This window comes from Lagenorhynchus albirostris, chromosome 1 (genome assembly GCF_949774975.1).
Source record: "Lagenorhynchus albirostris chromosome 1, mLagAlb1.1, whole genome shotgun sequence".
In the NCBI taxonomy this organism is placed as follows: Eukaryota; Metazoa; Chordata; class Mammalia; order Artiodactyla; family Delphinidae; genus Lagenorhynchus; species Lagenorhynchus albirostris.
The window spans coordinates 29167976-29181878 of record NC_083095.1 but is presented as its reverse complement, the minus strand read 5'-3'; the positions used below and the strand labels follow the sequence as shown (position 1 = coordinate 29181878).

The 13903-nt window shown below is 38.4% G+C and overlaps 1 protein-coding gene across 10 annotated transcripts in view; it reads right to left on the bottom strand.

Annotated features, from left to right (window-relative positions):
* Nucleotides 1-13903, bottom strand: part of NUMB (NUMB endocytic adaptor protein) — a 187299-nt gene that overhangs the window by 16022 nt on the left and 157374 nt on the right. The window lies entirely within an intron of this gene.

The following is a 13903-nucleotide window of genomic DNA, read 5'->3' as shown; positions in this document are numbered from 1 at the left end:
GATGCTGGCCATGCTACTATCCTTTGGCCCCAATGTGTATAGCAGGACCCTTGGTCACCTGAAACTTTCATATTAAAAACCCAAGAAGTCTTCATTATTCCTTTAACAATCTTTAAAAACCATTATTTCTTCTCTCAGGATTAACACAGAACTGGTTTAGTTTGTAATTTGACATTAAATGCATGGAGACATTTTGGGGACATAGGAGAATTAAAAAACTGTTGGAAAAATATTGTCATTATAACATGAATTCTTTTTAGTGGCTGAGAAAAGACTTTTGGCACACGAGAATCACATGAGAACAAGCTGATGTATGATTTCTCCTGTGATGGAATGAAAATGGGACAGTGGGAATTTGTAATAGTAATTTAAATAGCTTCCTTTCTTTTTAACTGCTCCAAAGATACAAGCAAAATAAAAAGCAAAGTGAAGGCTGAGAATAGGTATCAGAACATCATAAAAAGTATAGATCAAAAGGAATCTGGTACTAAAGGTTGGAACAGCAGCCTCTAGAAAGAACAAAGGAAGATAAAGAAATGTCTACCATTCTTCACTATACATGTCCAAGCCCAGCACTCCTCAATAAGGCATGGCCTTATTTAAGTGAACTGTATAATCCACTCTGGGCTCCGTTTCCACCACCACAACAAATCTGATGAGAGCCTATTATATGCCAGGCAGTAGAAATACTCGAAGAGTTCACAGTCCATTGAAAGGTGACAGATAAACAAAAAATAAATAATACAGTAGTAAGTGCTATAGTAGAGTTGAAAAGCTTGTAACAATGTCAGAAAGGAGGTATGGTCAAATCTATTTGTGGAATTGGGGGAAGTTTATTCCAAACTAAAGATTGAACTGGGTACTAAAATAATTTTTCTAGATGCCCCAGGTGGGGGTAGGAAGGTAGGGAAGTAATAGAGGTAGCGGACATTCCAGGCAGAAGAAACAGCAGAATAGGACGTGGAAGCCAACAATACAGCAAATCTGGGCTCTATAAATATGTCGGCGTGGCTTGAAGTAGGATGGGTGAGTGAGGCGCAGTGGAATATAAAAAGCAGAAAAGGCCTAGCCATGGAGGACTGTATGCCTGCTAAAGAATTCTATCTTAATTCGGTGGGCAATTAGGAGCTACTAAAGGAATTTTAAACACGAATAAACAGATTTGCATTTTTAAAATATCACTTTGGCAGCAGTGTAGAGGGGTTGGAAAGAGACTGATGGGAGGTAGAAATACCACAACAAGATTCTAGTGAGAGAAAATGAGGGTTGAGCTCTCTTGGCTGAGATAGGAATGGAGATGGGAAAGTCTTAAATGGTAAATGTAAGAGAGATGCTGAAGACTCCTCTCTGGTTCCTGGCTTGGTAAACTAACTGGGTGCAGACGGTACAACAAACTAAGATAGAGAAAGAAGAGATGCAGAAGCAAGTTGGAGAGTGGGAGAATAGGACTTCAGTTTTAGACAAGCAAAGTTTGGGATGTCTGTGCAACATCCAAGCAATTGGATATACAGGTCTAAAGCTCAGTAGAGAATTCTAAGATGGAATTTTAGTTTGGGGAGACATCAACTGCGGGAGTAATAAGAGGGCCAAGGACAGGAGAGAATATTAATAATTAAGGAATTGGGAGACGAGTAATGAAATATCAGAAAAGGAATAGCCAGACGGACAGGAGAATGAAAAGAGATTAGGGTCATTGAAACTAAGGGAGAAGGGTTTCGAGAAGTAACAGGTTGTCCAAAATGTCAAATGTTGCAAAGTGACCAAGTTAAGGAAAGATGTGAAAAATGTCCACTGGATTTAGCAATGAGTAAGACACCACAGTGATAGAGGTTGTGGTGGTGATTTTTATGTGTCATATTGGCTAGTCTATGGTTGCCCAGTTGTTTGATCAAACACTGGTCTACATGTTGTTATAAAGGTATTTTGCAGATATGATTAACATTTACAGTCAACTAACTTTAGGTAAAGGAGATTACCCTTGATAATATGGCTGGGCCTCATCCAATCAGTTGAAGGCCTTAAGGGTTAAAAACTGAGGTTTCCCTGAGAAGAAATTCTGCTTCAAGTCTGTAACAGAAATTCTGCCTGAATTTCCAGCCTGCTGGCCTCTGTGTGTACACATACACACACACACACACAGAGAGACAGACAGAGAGAGAGAGAGAGAGAGAGACAGATGGTGGTTTTGTTTCTTTGGAGGATCTGACTAATAAAAAGGTGGAAGTCAGACTAGAATGGGTTGAGAAGTAAATGAAAGGCAAGATGAGTCTACACATACAAAAAGAGCTATAAGGCGATGGAGGACAAGCAGAGGATCAAGAGACGTCCTTTAAGAATTGTGGTAAACTAACATGATATACTAGAAATAGAATGGATTTTGGAGTAAGACAAATACAAGTCTGAATTCAATGCCACTATCCATAAGCTAAGCAAGTTATAGAGTCCTCTGAGCTTCCATTTCTTCATCTGTAAAGTATCCATAGGGTTGGTAAAAGGATCAGAGATATATACAGTACCTGGAATTTAAAGAGGGTAATAAATAATTGGTATTCACTTATCATCATTATATTAATAAACTTAAAAAAATTCTCCCAACAATAAAGCTTCTTGAAGGAGTAACACACACTTTCAACATCAACAGATCATGCTTATATGCTGAATGGGAAAAGCCAGTGGAAAGATGGAGACTGAAGGCCCAAAAAGAGTAATGTAGAGAACAAAGTCCTCTAGGAGGCAAAAGGGGATGAGGCTAGAATACAAGTTTTAGATGGGAAGAGGGATGTCCCATCCTTGAAATAGAGGGATGGAGTGAAGCCAAGTAAAAATGAAGACAGATTTGTAAAGGAGTGAGTGACAAGTTGAGGAAGTTCACTCCAAAGAGCCACAAATTCATCTGTCAAGGAGATGAGATTACCTGATTTACTTTGCTAGGGAGAAGAAGGTAGACAGGCAGAATAAGAAAGCAGATTTACCATAGCAGTATTGGGGCGGTACAGTATAGTGACTCAGCACAAACTCTGGAGCCAGGCTGTTGTCTGGGTTTGAATTCTGGTTCTGCCACTTACTAGCATGACCAAGGGCAAATTACTTAACCTCTCTATGCTTCAGTTTCCACATCTGCATAATGATATTAATAATGTCACATACCTCATGGGATTATTATGAGGATTCAATAAATAAATAGATGTAAAAGGTTTAGAACTACGGTGGCCATATAATTTACTGTCCAAACTGGGACCACTTTGAAAGTGAAAGGGGACACTATTAAAACCCAGAAACAGGTGTTAAGCTGGGGCTGTTCAGGCAAACTGGGACAACAGTCACCCCATCAACAACAGTAACTGCCCATATTTAACCAACGCTTATGTAGCATTTAGTATTTTGCTGGAACATAAGCTCCATGATGGCAGGGTTTTTTCCATCCTTATTGTTCACTGCTATAACTTCAGAGCTTAGAACAATGCCTGGTACAGTGTAGGAGTTTAAGAAATATTTGTTGAAGGAATAAATTTGCTAAATATCTGCTGTAGGAAATAGGAGACAGCTAATCAGTGACACAGAAGACTGCCAAAAGGCACTGAAAATCCTGCGTAAGAAATTTCAATTTGCAGTTATATCAATACGCTCATTGTGCAAATGCAGCCCACAGTGTTCAGCATCGGAGGCAACAGACAGAACTACTTCAAGGTTGGGAGACTAACAGTGGGAAATATAAAAGGTCATTTTAGAATGGGACTGTTCCCCATTTAGTTTCCTTATCATATACAGGGAAATACTTTATTGGCCCTATTAGACTATTATGAAAATATCTCTGCTTTTTGAGGTATGTCTTTATATTAATTTTTATAGTGTTGTACTAATATATCAGTGAAGCATTGTATTTATCGTATTTCACAGCATCTGATTTCTCTAAATAGGCGAAGAAAACAGATAATATGAATTCTTCCATTTGTTCATACATTTGAGTGCCAGTTCTTGGATGTCAGTATAGTTTGCCACATTACAATTATTTCAATCAGGTATTGAGATATTAACACTCAAAGACACCTGCAGCTGAAATTAAGTCCGGACTTCCTCTCACAAATTCTAAAGTAGTAATGCTTCTGAACTATCTGTAAACTTTAGTGTCTTTCATTCTGATAATATAAACTAAGATTCCTAAACACTTTTTAGAAAATGATAAAAGTCACAGAAGATGAAAGTTTTCCTTTTGTTTGCCCTAAAACTATCCACTTAAGCCAATACCTTAGGAGATAAGGCCAAAGTTAGCTAGCCACAGGACTAAAAAAAGAGATAACCCAGAGTAAGTATGAAATATAGAATATACATACATCTTTAAAAACTTTTTTTAAATTTTTTTAAATTAATTTTTATTGGAGTATGGTTGCTTTACAATGTTGCGTCAGCCTCCACTGCACAACAAAATGAATCAGCCATACACATACAGATATCCCCTCCCTTTTGGACTTCCCTTAGGTTACCACAGTGCATTAGGTAGAGCTCCCTATGTTATACAGTATGCTCCCATCAGTTGTCTATTTTCTACATAGTATCAATAATGTATATGTGTCAATCCCAGTCTCCCAATTCCTCCCTCCCCACCCCTTTCCCCCTTGGTATCCATACATTTGTTCTCTACGTCTATGTCTCTATTTCTGCTTTGCAAATAAGAGCATCTATACCATTTTTCTAGATTCCACATATGCGTTATTATACGATAGAATATACATACATCTTAGTGACACAAACACCCCTTAAAAAAAGACTACATAATACTTCAGACACTAATAAAAATGTGGTAGGGGTAACGTATATGTGAGACAGTAAGAATTATTTCATCACCACGGTTCCAACGCTTTTTATTTTAATAATAATTTCAAGGTTATAGGTAGAATTCACACTGAGTAGTGTTAATGCATGAAAAATAGTTTTACAACAAAGAGAAAACTGCTTATTCTTCAAGGAAAGAAAATGGGTCTAACATGAACAGAATTTCAGTAACTTAGAATTTAAACTGAGAAGGATCAAACTACCCTATGAGTGAAAAATGTCAAATATAATTTTCAAGTAACCACTCAACTCTCTAAATATCCATGTTAAAATTTTAAAACTAACATTTCCCTTAAACACCTTTTACTTTGGGTAGATATAAACCAATACAGAAATTAAGCAGACTCTGACACTGGAGAAAATGATAGCAGGAAATGGGTCTATTACAAATTATTAAATCAGGAAGCTTACACTGCAAGTAAGAGAATGCACAGGTAATCTTAACGTGAAAATACCAGTGAAGAAAGACGAAAAGGTTGCAAAAATGACATGGAGATAGTAATTAAACAAACTCAGTACACTAAGATCATTTCCCCTAAATATAAAAGCTACTCACAATAAAAGGCAATGAAATAACTAATTACAATAAATAACTGCCATCTGCCTACCTATTAATCTCCAGGGGTTTTTTTGTTTTGTTTTTTTGGTAGACACCACTTAAAAATTTTTTTAAATGGATGGAGATCACAAGTTGGTAGTGTGCTCAGTACGCTAACAGATCCTCACAGTCACTCTTCTGTTTTACATGTTGTTATCTGGGGAAGTACTTCAGATTTCCAGTTGGAGAAGTATGTTTCTAAACTGTTTAAATCATGATTGGAAAACTTTTCCTGTGAAGGACCAGGTATCAAATATTTAGGGCTTCGCAGGCCATACAGTCTATGTCACAACTGCCCAACTCTGCCCTGCTGCACAAAAGCAGCCACAGACAATATGTAAACAAATGGACATGGATTTGTTCCAATACAACTTTATTTATAAAAACAGGTAGTGGGCCATAGTTTGATGACCTCTGATATAAATCATCATAATCCCTGGAAAGTGATTAAACCTGTTTTGGAAAGACAATTCATTATACTGAAATACTAGAACTGTTTGGAATTGTCCCTGAATTCTTTTTCTTTTCTATTTTTAAACAAATGTGCTTATATCCTATTATTTTAAACTGAGACCCAAACTCAGGCGCAGTCCAACTCTAAAGTTCTATGATTCCTAAGGCCACCAGGGAGATAAGAACACGCAATTAATCAACATAAACAGAAGTGATATTTGGAGGCAAGACAATTGTGTTGGGCATATGACAGACAAGAACAAAAAGGTGTTCTAATGTAAGCCAAAGCAAAGAAATGCTAAAGACACACAGAAGCATAATTTGGCATAGCTATGAAATGTTAAGAAGCAACAGCAGCAAACAGACAAATTTGGGCAGGAAGGGTAGAGCAAGTCACTCTTTCTGAGCAACGGCGATCTGCCATTCTATTGTGCAAAGCTCTTCTGCTACACACCAAAGAGGTCTTCAAGGGTACCCAATATGTAAAGAATCTCTGGTCAGTCTTTCTGTCACACCTACACACAGAGATAACCCAGTCATTATGGAGTAATAATGATATATTCGTAGGCAACCATGACACGGTGTGTCTTGCAATGAGTGAATGAGAGACTTCCTTAACAGGAAACTTGGCTGCTTCTTCTTCTTTTTTAATCTGAGAGGGCCTTCAAATCTATCATTTGATGACATTTCAATTTCTGAACAGAACTGTGTAACGAATAAATTTTGTCTTATAATTCCAAGATACAGTATGTACCTCCGAGAAACACAACTTTCTGTAGGATTTGAGACTGGTACTATCTCCAATGGCTGCTTCCTTAAAAGTACAGTAACTTTTAACCTGCACTTTCTTAAGTGAGAAGGGCCTTTAAAGGCTTTCGGGGAAAAAATAAGGATAATAGCACGTCATGAACCAAACAACAAAGGCGAGATTTTTGGAGGCTATTTAGCTCTCCTAGTTTATAAATCACTTTTAACTGAGAGGAGGGAACCTAGAAAAGAAATTATTCTAATATTAAGTTCATTTAAGTTCATACTAAGTTCATATTAAGTTTCAAATGCATATAATAGAGTGAAAATTCCACAGGGACCTCAAATTCAACCTGTCCAAAACCAAATTCATCATAACTCTTCTCACAGTGAATGATTTCCCCACCACCTTTCATCCATACCATAAACTTGGGTCTTATCTTCTGTCTCCTTCTGTATATCCCTAGGTTGAATAAGTGAATGAGTCGGAGCAGGTTCTCTGTCGCTCCAGTGGCCCTGTTAATGCTGTTCCTTCTATGCCTTTTTCCTCTTAGTTTAACTGGAAGTCACAGTCTTAAGTCTCAGCCTTAGGTATCATCTCCTCTCAGAAGCCTTAATCACAATCTCCAACATTCACTGTCCCTCTCTGCTCCAGTAGTACCTATTATTGTTACACAATTTGTTAACTACCTTTTTTTACCTGTCTGGTTTTTCCCACTACAGGGTGAACTTGAAAGCACTGCATTTGTCATTCACTAACTCAGACATTTTGGAGCAGCTACTATGGACCACAAACTATTCTAGGCATTGAAGATTCAGCAGTGAACTAAATTAGGTGAAGATCTCTGTCCACAAAATGTTTATGTTTTAGTGAGGAAGAGATTAAAAAAACCCAAATAAGTAAAATGTATGCTATGACAAATGGTGATAACCCCTATCAGAGGAAAATAAAGCTAGGAAGGGGAATAGTGAGTGTCTATATATGGAGGAGGGTGGTATTTGAAATTTAAAATAAGGTTCTCTCAGTGACTGCCTCAGTGAAAATGGGGCTTTTGAACAAATGGGAAGAGATGAGGAAGTGAGCCATGCATATATCTGGATGATGTGTGCTCCAGATTAGAGGTTACAGTAAGTGCAAAGGTCCTGAGGTGGAAGCATAGCTGGTATGCTCAGGGAACAGCAAGGAGGCTAGTGTGGCTGGAACACAGGAAGCAAGAATAGGAGAAGATAGGAAAAGGGACAGAGATAATGCATGTATAATGGCCTGCTAGGCCTAAAAGACTGGTTTTTACCCTGAGTAGCTCAGGAAGCTACTGGAGGATCTAGGGCAGTGGAGCAACACAATCAGACCTCTGTCTTAAAAAGATCACTCCGACTGATATCTTGAAAACAGATGGTAGGGGGACAATAATGAAAGCAGATTGTGTAGAACATTAATGCAATGATTCAGGTGAGCAGAGAAGCTGGCTTGGACCATGGCAATAGTGGTGGAGGGTAGTGAGACAGGAACTATTGATGGGATGGATACAGGGTAAAAGAGAAAGAGAGGAGACAAGATCAGATCCAGGATTTGTGGCTAAAGCACATGGACCGGGATGGGAAAGACTAGGCAAGACTAATTTGGGAGAGCGTTTCGGAATTTGGTTTGTGACACATTAGTGTGAAATGCCTTAGTGTGAAATGTTTAATGATGATGATACTGACACATCCATATGGCAGGCTATTCTGTACACTTTGCTTATATTTACTCATTTAATCTTCACAACAATCAGGTGAAGATGGAATTAGTATTATCCTTTTTTTATAAGTGGGGAAGCTGAGGTACAGAATGGTTAAGAACCTCTCCCAACGTCACAGAGCTAATAAGTGGCTGAGCCAGGATTAAATACAATTAATCCAGATCCCCAGTCTGTGTCCTTGACCCCTATGCTATACTGCTTCTAAGATGGAAGTACCATTACGGAGTTTAGGGCAGATGTCTGGAGACAGAACTTTCAAAATCATCAGCATAGAGATGGTATTTAAATCCATGACACTGGATGAGATCATCAAGGGAGAAGTGTAGGTTGAGAACAGTCCACAGACTAAGAAGTAGGCATCAACACAAGGGAAAATCAAGAGAATATGGCACCTGAACTCCAAATGAATAGACTGTTTCGAGGAGCGGGAGGGATTTGGCTGCTACATCAAATGCTGCTGACAGGTTGAGTAAATAAAGTCTGATTAAATGAGTTTAATAGGGGAAAGGAGAGCAGAAACTGAAGGCACCAAGAAGAAACCTTTTTTTAGAAAGATGGTTTGTTTTAATGCTAATGAATGATCCACTAGAGAAAGAAAAACTGATTATGGAGGAGGTGGGTAGCATTACTAGAATGACTAAGCGCTAGTATAAGAATCTTGCGGAGGAGTTGGCCTCAGCTAGGAGCACAGACAGTTCATCCCTTGAATTGGAGGGAAAACAGAGTATATATGCACAGATTCATGTAGGTAAGTAGATGTGGTGTCATGTTTGAGAGTTCTCTTCTGGTTGATTCTGTTTTTTCAGTGAAGTAGGAAGCAAGGTCATCAACTGAAAGAAGAGTAAGAAATTCTGGAGGTTTAAGGAAAAGGAAGGAGGAGTCAAATAGTATCTGAAAATGAGAGTAAACTGGACTTAAAAAATGGAGATTGTCTCGCTCATCTTTGATCTGGATAGCCTAGCACAGTCCCTAGTATGTTTTAGACACTGTGACTTGAGGCTTGAGAACCACTAAGTCTTCATGAATACAAATAAAAAAGATAACTCCAAAGGTTAATGAATTTTTTTTTAATCTAGAAAAGATCAATGGCCAGGGCATTTGACATATTAGCTGATCATGTCACAGGAAATACTGAAACCAAGGATCAATGGAAATCTTCTGAGTACTCTTGGGATTGTCTTTTTTCTTCTTCAGAAATTTGTTATATTGCACTTCAAAAGGATAAATAAACCAAATCCTAAAAGATGCAACTAATAAAATACAAAAGAAGGTAAAATTTATAGAAGGGCATGAGAATTTAAAAAACAGAAAGGAAGAAAAGGAAAGAGGCAGCAAGTGATATTCCCTCACATGTAAAGGAAAGGATCCAGAGTGAAGATAGGGACTAAGTACAATTTGCCATTGAGGAGAAAATTTAGGAAATCTAATTAGAATGTAGATGTGAGTACACTGACTTAACAGTGGTCATAAATACCATGAAATGTTTTACTCTTGATAATTAGTTGAAAACAATATAACCCTGCATTACTTTTCAACTATGTATTCTCTAAAACATAATCATTTCTAATGATGCCATTTAACAACTGTAACAGCATCAAAACTTGAAAAATTATATCTGGCAGTACATTAACAGTATCTGTTAAAACAAATATTATAATATTTTTGGTGCTTTTTATACAGTTAGAAGTGGTTATCACACACACACACACCCCACCACAATCAAATAATAGCCCAGGGAGGAGTTCACAAACTCAAACGCCTACAGGGTTAAAAGCGGTAACAAAATGAGTGAAGCAGGCTGAGTGTAGGGACCATAGGGAGTTGCAGGGATGTGGCAAACAAGCAACCAAAGGGCACAACTGGTACTCAGCTCAAGCCACTGTTGCTGCATACAAAGCATGCCGTTTTGCCAGATCTTCCATTCTTAAGATAGATGTAATAGTTTGGGTTTTTTTTTGCGGTACGCGGGCCTCTCACTGCTGTGGCCTCTCCCGTCACAAAGCACAGGCTCCGGACGCGCAGGCTCAGCGGCCATGGCTCACGGGCCCAGCCGCTCCACAGCATGTGGGATCTTCCCGGACCGGGGCACGAACCCGTGTCCCCTGCATCGGCAGGCGGACTCTCAACCACGGCGCCACCAGGGAATCCCAGATGTAATAGTTTTGATGTAAAAAATTTCAATGTTTGAAATATTAGCAACTAATCCAAATTTATGAACTGTGCGCAGGCCATACGATGCATGTTTGTGGGAAGCATTCAGGCCCTTGAGCTATCTAGTGTCCCCTGCATTTGACACTTCTCCATTCACTATAATTAAAGCCTATCCGAGGAAAGCAGAGGCCAACACTTCTGAATGACAGAACACAGGGTAGGTGAAAGAACTCTGCACTAAGTTTCAGAAAACTTTGGTTTCAGGGTAGGCACTGCCATTTACTACTAGCTGGGTGACCTCTTTGAGCTTGTTTATTCATTTGTAAAATGTAGTTTCATGAACTATCACGTCTAATTCACTGAGCTGTTGTGAGTAACAAGTTAGAAAGTAGGTCAAAACACATCACAAACTACAAAGTTCTATATAAATACAAGTAGATGGCTAAGAGATAGTAGAAAGTATATACTGGTCTCTGTCCCTGGTTCCTGGCACAGACCTCCTGAAATCCTTGTAATTTCCTAAGTGATAAGAGCACAACGAGCATCTCTTGTCCTGATATTTGGTCTCTGACCCCATCCCTGACACAAGGCTCCTAAAACCCTTGTAAATTCCTAAGTGAAGGGCATCTTTTGTTTAATGAGACAACCCTGGGTGGGCTCCTGAATGAGGGCTTGTTGCCAGAATGACCAAGCCATGATGAGAAGCTTAGGATTTTCAGCCTTAACCCCTATCCTCTAGAGCAGGAAGAGGAGCTGGAATTGGAATAATCTATCAAGCCTACGTGAGGAAACTACCACAAAATCCCAATAGTACAAGGTTCAGAGAACTTCCCGGTTGGCAAACACATCCACATGGAGAAGGTGACACACTCCAGTTTTACAGGGACAGAAGCTCCTGCCCTTGGGACACTCCCAGACCTTGCCCTATGTATCTCTTCATCTGGCTCTTCACCTGTATCCTTTATCATATCCTTTAATAAACTGGTAAACATAAGTGTTTCCTTGATTTCTGTGAGCTGTTCTAGCAAATTAATCAAACCTGAGGAGGAGGTCATGGGAACCTCCAATTTGTAGCCAAATTAGACAGAAGTTATTATGGGTAACCTGGGGACCTGCAATTGCAACTGGCATCTGAAGTCGGTGGGAGCAGTCTTGTGAGACTGAGTCTTTAAATCTACGGGATCTGACACTATCTCCAAGTAGATAGTGTTAGAATTGAGTTAAATTGTAGGACACCTAGCTGGTGTCACAGAGAATTGTTTGGTTAGGGAAAAAATCTCTACACATTTGGTGACTAGAAGTGTTTTGTGTCAGTAGTAAAGGACACACCCAGGAGAAAGACTCACAGGAGGTAGACTGAACTGAATTTTTCTAATACAATGGCTTTAAAAAGAGACCTAATAGGGTGGCCTGAAAAGATTTTATATCTCTGTGTTCAGTCAGTTCCTCATAAAATGGTAATATAGATTACTTAGCTCATGAGTTTCCTCAAATACATTAAACTTTTAATATCCTTTTCAAACGTTAAGTGCCACGTAATTGCTTGGTAATAAAATATTTGCCGAGTATGGCCAAATACACTAGAAGCTGTATGTAATACTTCCTAAAAAGCTGAGTACATTCTTGACTTTCCTAAAAAAATGATCAATTTAATGTAGCTAAGTTTAGAAAAAGGTATTTCAGAGCCTCAGGGGTTTTTTTCCTTCTAAGATGTGTGTAATCTTACACCGGGTTAATAATACAGCCCTGTAACACACCCAGGTTTATCTGTTCCTCACTGCTAAAGCTTCTGAAGGTACTGCTCCCATTTGCTGGAGGAACAGGGAGGTCAGGCCCCTGACAGGAATAGAACAGGGTGGTCAGGTCCAGGACGCAACTTAGGGAAAAGCAGCAGCAGTTCTCCTGGCCATGATTTACAAATTCAGAATCAGGGATAATAATTCTCCCATCTACCTACTTTTCTCCAAATGTGCTTGATGGAAACACTTGATAACTGTTGTTCTCTTTATCTTGGTCCATTAAACCATACATGATAAGAAGGCTAAGAAAGTATCAAAATTTATGAGGAACTCTACTAGATAAAAACTCCCTATGAGATTCATTTTTAGCTTTCATCAAAACACAATTGACCTAGCAAACTCAACAAACCAAATCTCTTTCACCAGACTACTTCTTGTAGATAAGTGTGAATGTGAGTTGAATGATGCCAACTTGAAAGGTTTAAAAGGCTCCAAATTAAAGAAAAGTTTTTCACTTAAAATTAAGCACATTTCTGGAAAGTTATAGGTGATGGTTTTTTCTCCCTTGATTTTCCAAACTCTTTGAATGACTTACTGTAATTAAAAAAAATTGTACGTAAGAATAAAATTGCCTGGCCATAAAAAGAATTCTCCCCACAATAACATAAGAATTCTGTATTGTATCTCTGTGAGATGAGAGTTGTTCATTAAACTTACTGCAGTAATCATTTCATGATATATGAAGTCAAATCATTATGCGGTACATAAACTTATACAGTGCTGTATGCCAATTATATCTCAATAAAACTGGAAGAAAAAAAATTCTGAGGTTCATGTTTGTTCACATTATGGGATCAATTAGTATCTTTTAAGAAAATCTCACTAGTATGGTTTAAACATCTCTAAATAAATAAAATGTTAGTCTGAACCACTGAAAAAGATTCTTTAAAGCATTAACTAGTAACAAAGTAAACTGACAAGAGACAAAAATCCAAAATTAAATTACTACCTTTAGGGACTTCCCTGGTGGTCCAGTGGGTAAGACTCAGCATTCCCAGAGCAGGGGGCCCGGGTACATTCCCTGGTCGGGGAACTAGATCCCGCAGGCATGCCGCAACTAAGAAGTCTGCATGCCAAAACTAAAGATCCCGCATGCCGCAATTAAGACCCAGCACAGCCAAAACGAATAAATAAATAAATTTTAAAAAAAATTACTACCTTTAAAGAAGAAAGTTAGAAAGTAAAAATGAGTTTCCAGGAAGCTCTTAACTAGCATCTTTTAAGGTTAAATCTTTTAAACTTTGCTTGTAAATAATCTGAAAACTGAGTGATTGTATAGCATAGTGATTAAGAGTGTAGACTCTGGAATCAGATTATCTGGGTTCAAATCCTAGATTCTACCACTTATTGTATCTGTGGATTCAGGCAGGTCCCTTAACCTCTGTAAACTTTAGTTTTCTCACTGTAAAACGGGAAAATAATAATTTCAGGGTTACTGTCAGGATTAAGTGAGATAATTCATAGTTTTCTTTCTCATACCATATGGATTTGCCATGTAGCAAAATGCAGTGAAAACAGCTAAGAAGCACAGTGTGACCCAGTTTGGTGACACTGGAGATGCACAATGACCCCATTATTTATAGCAA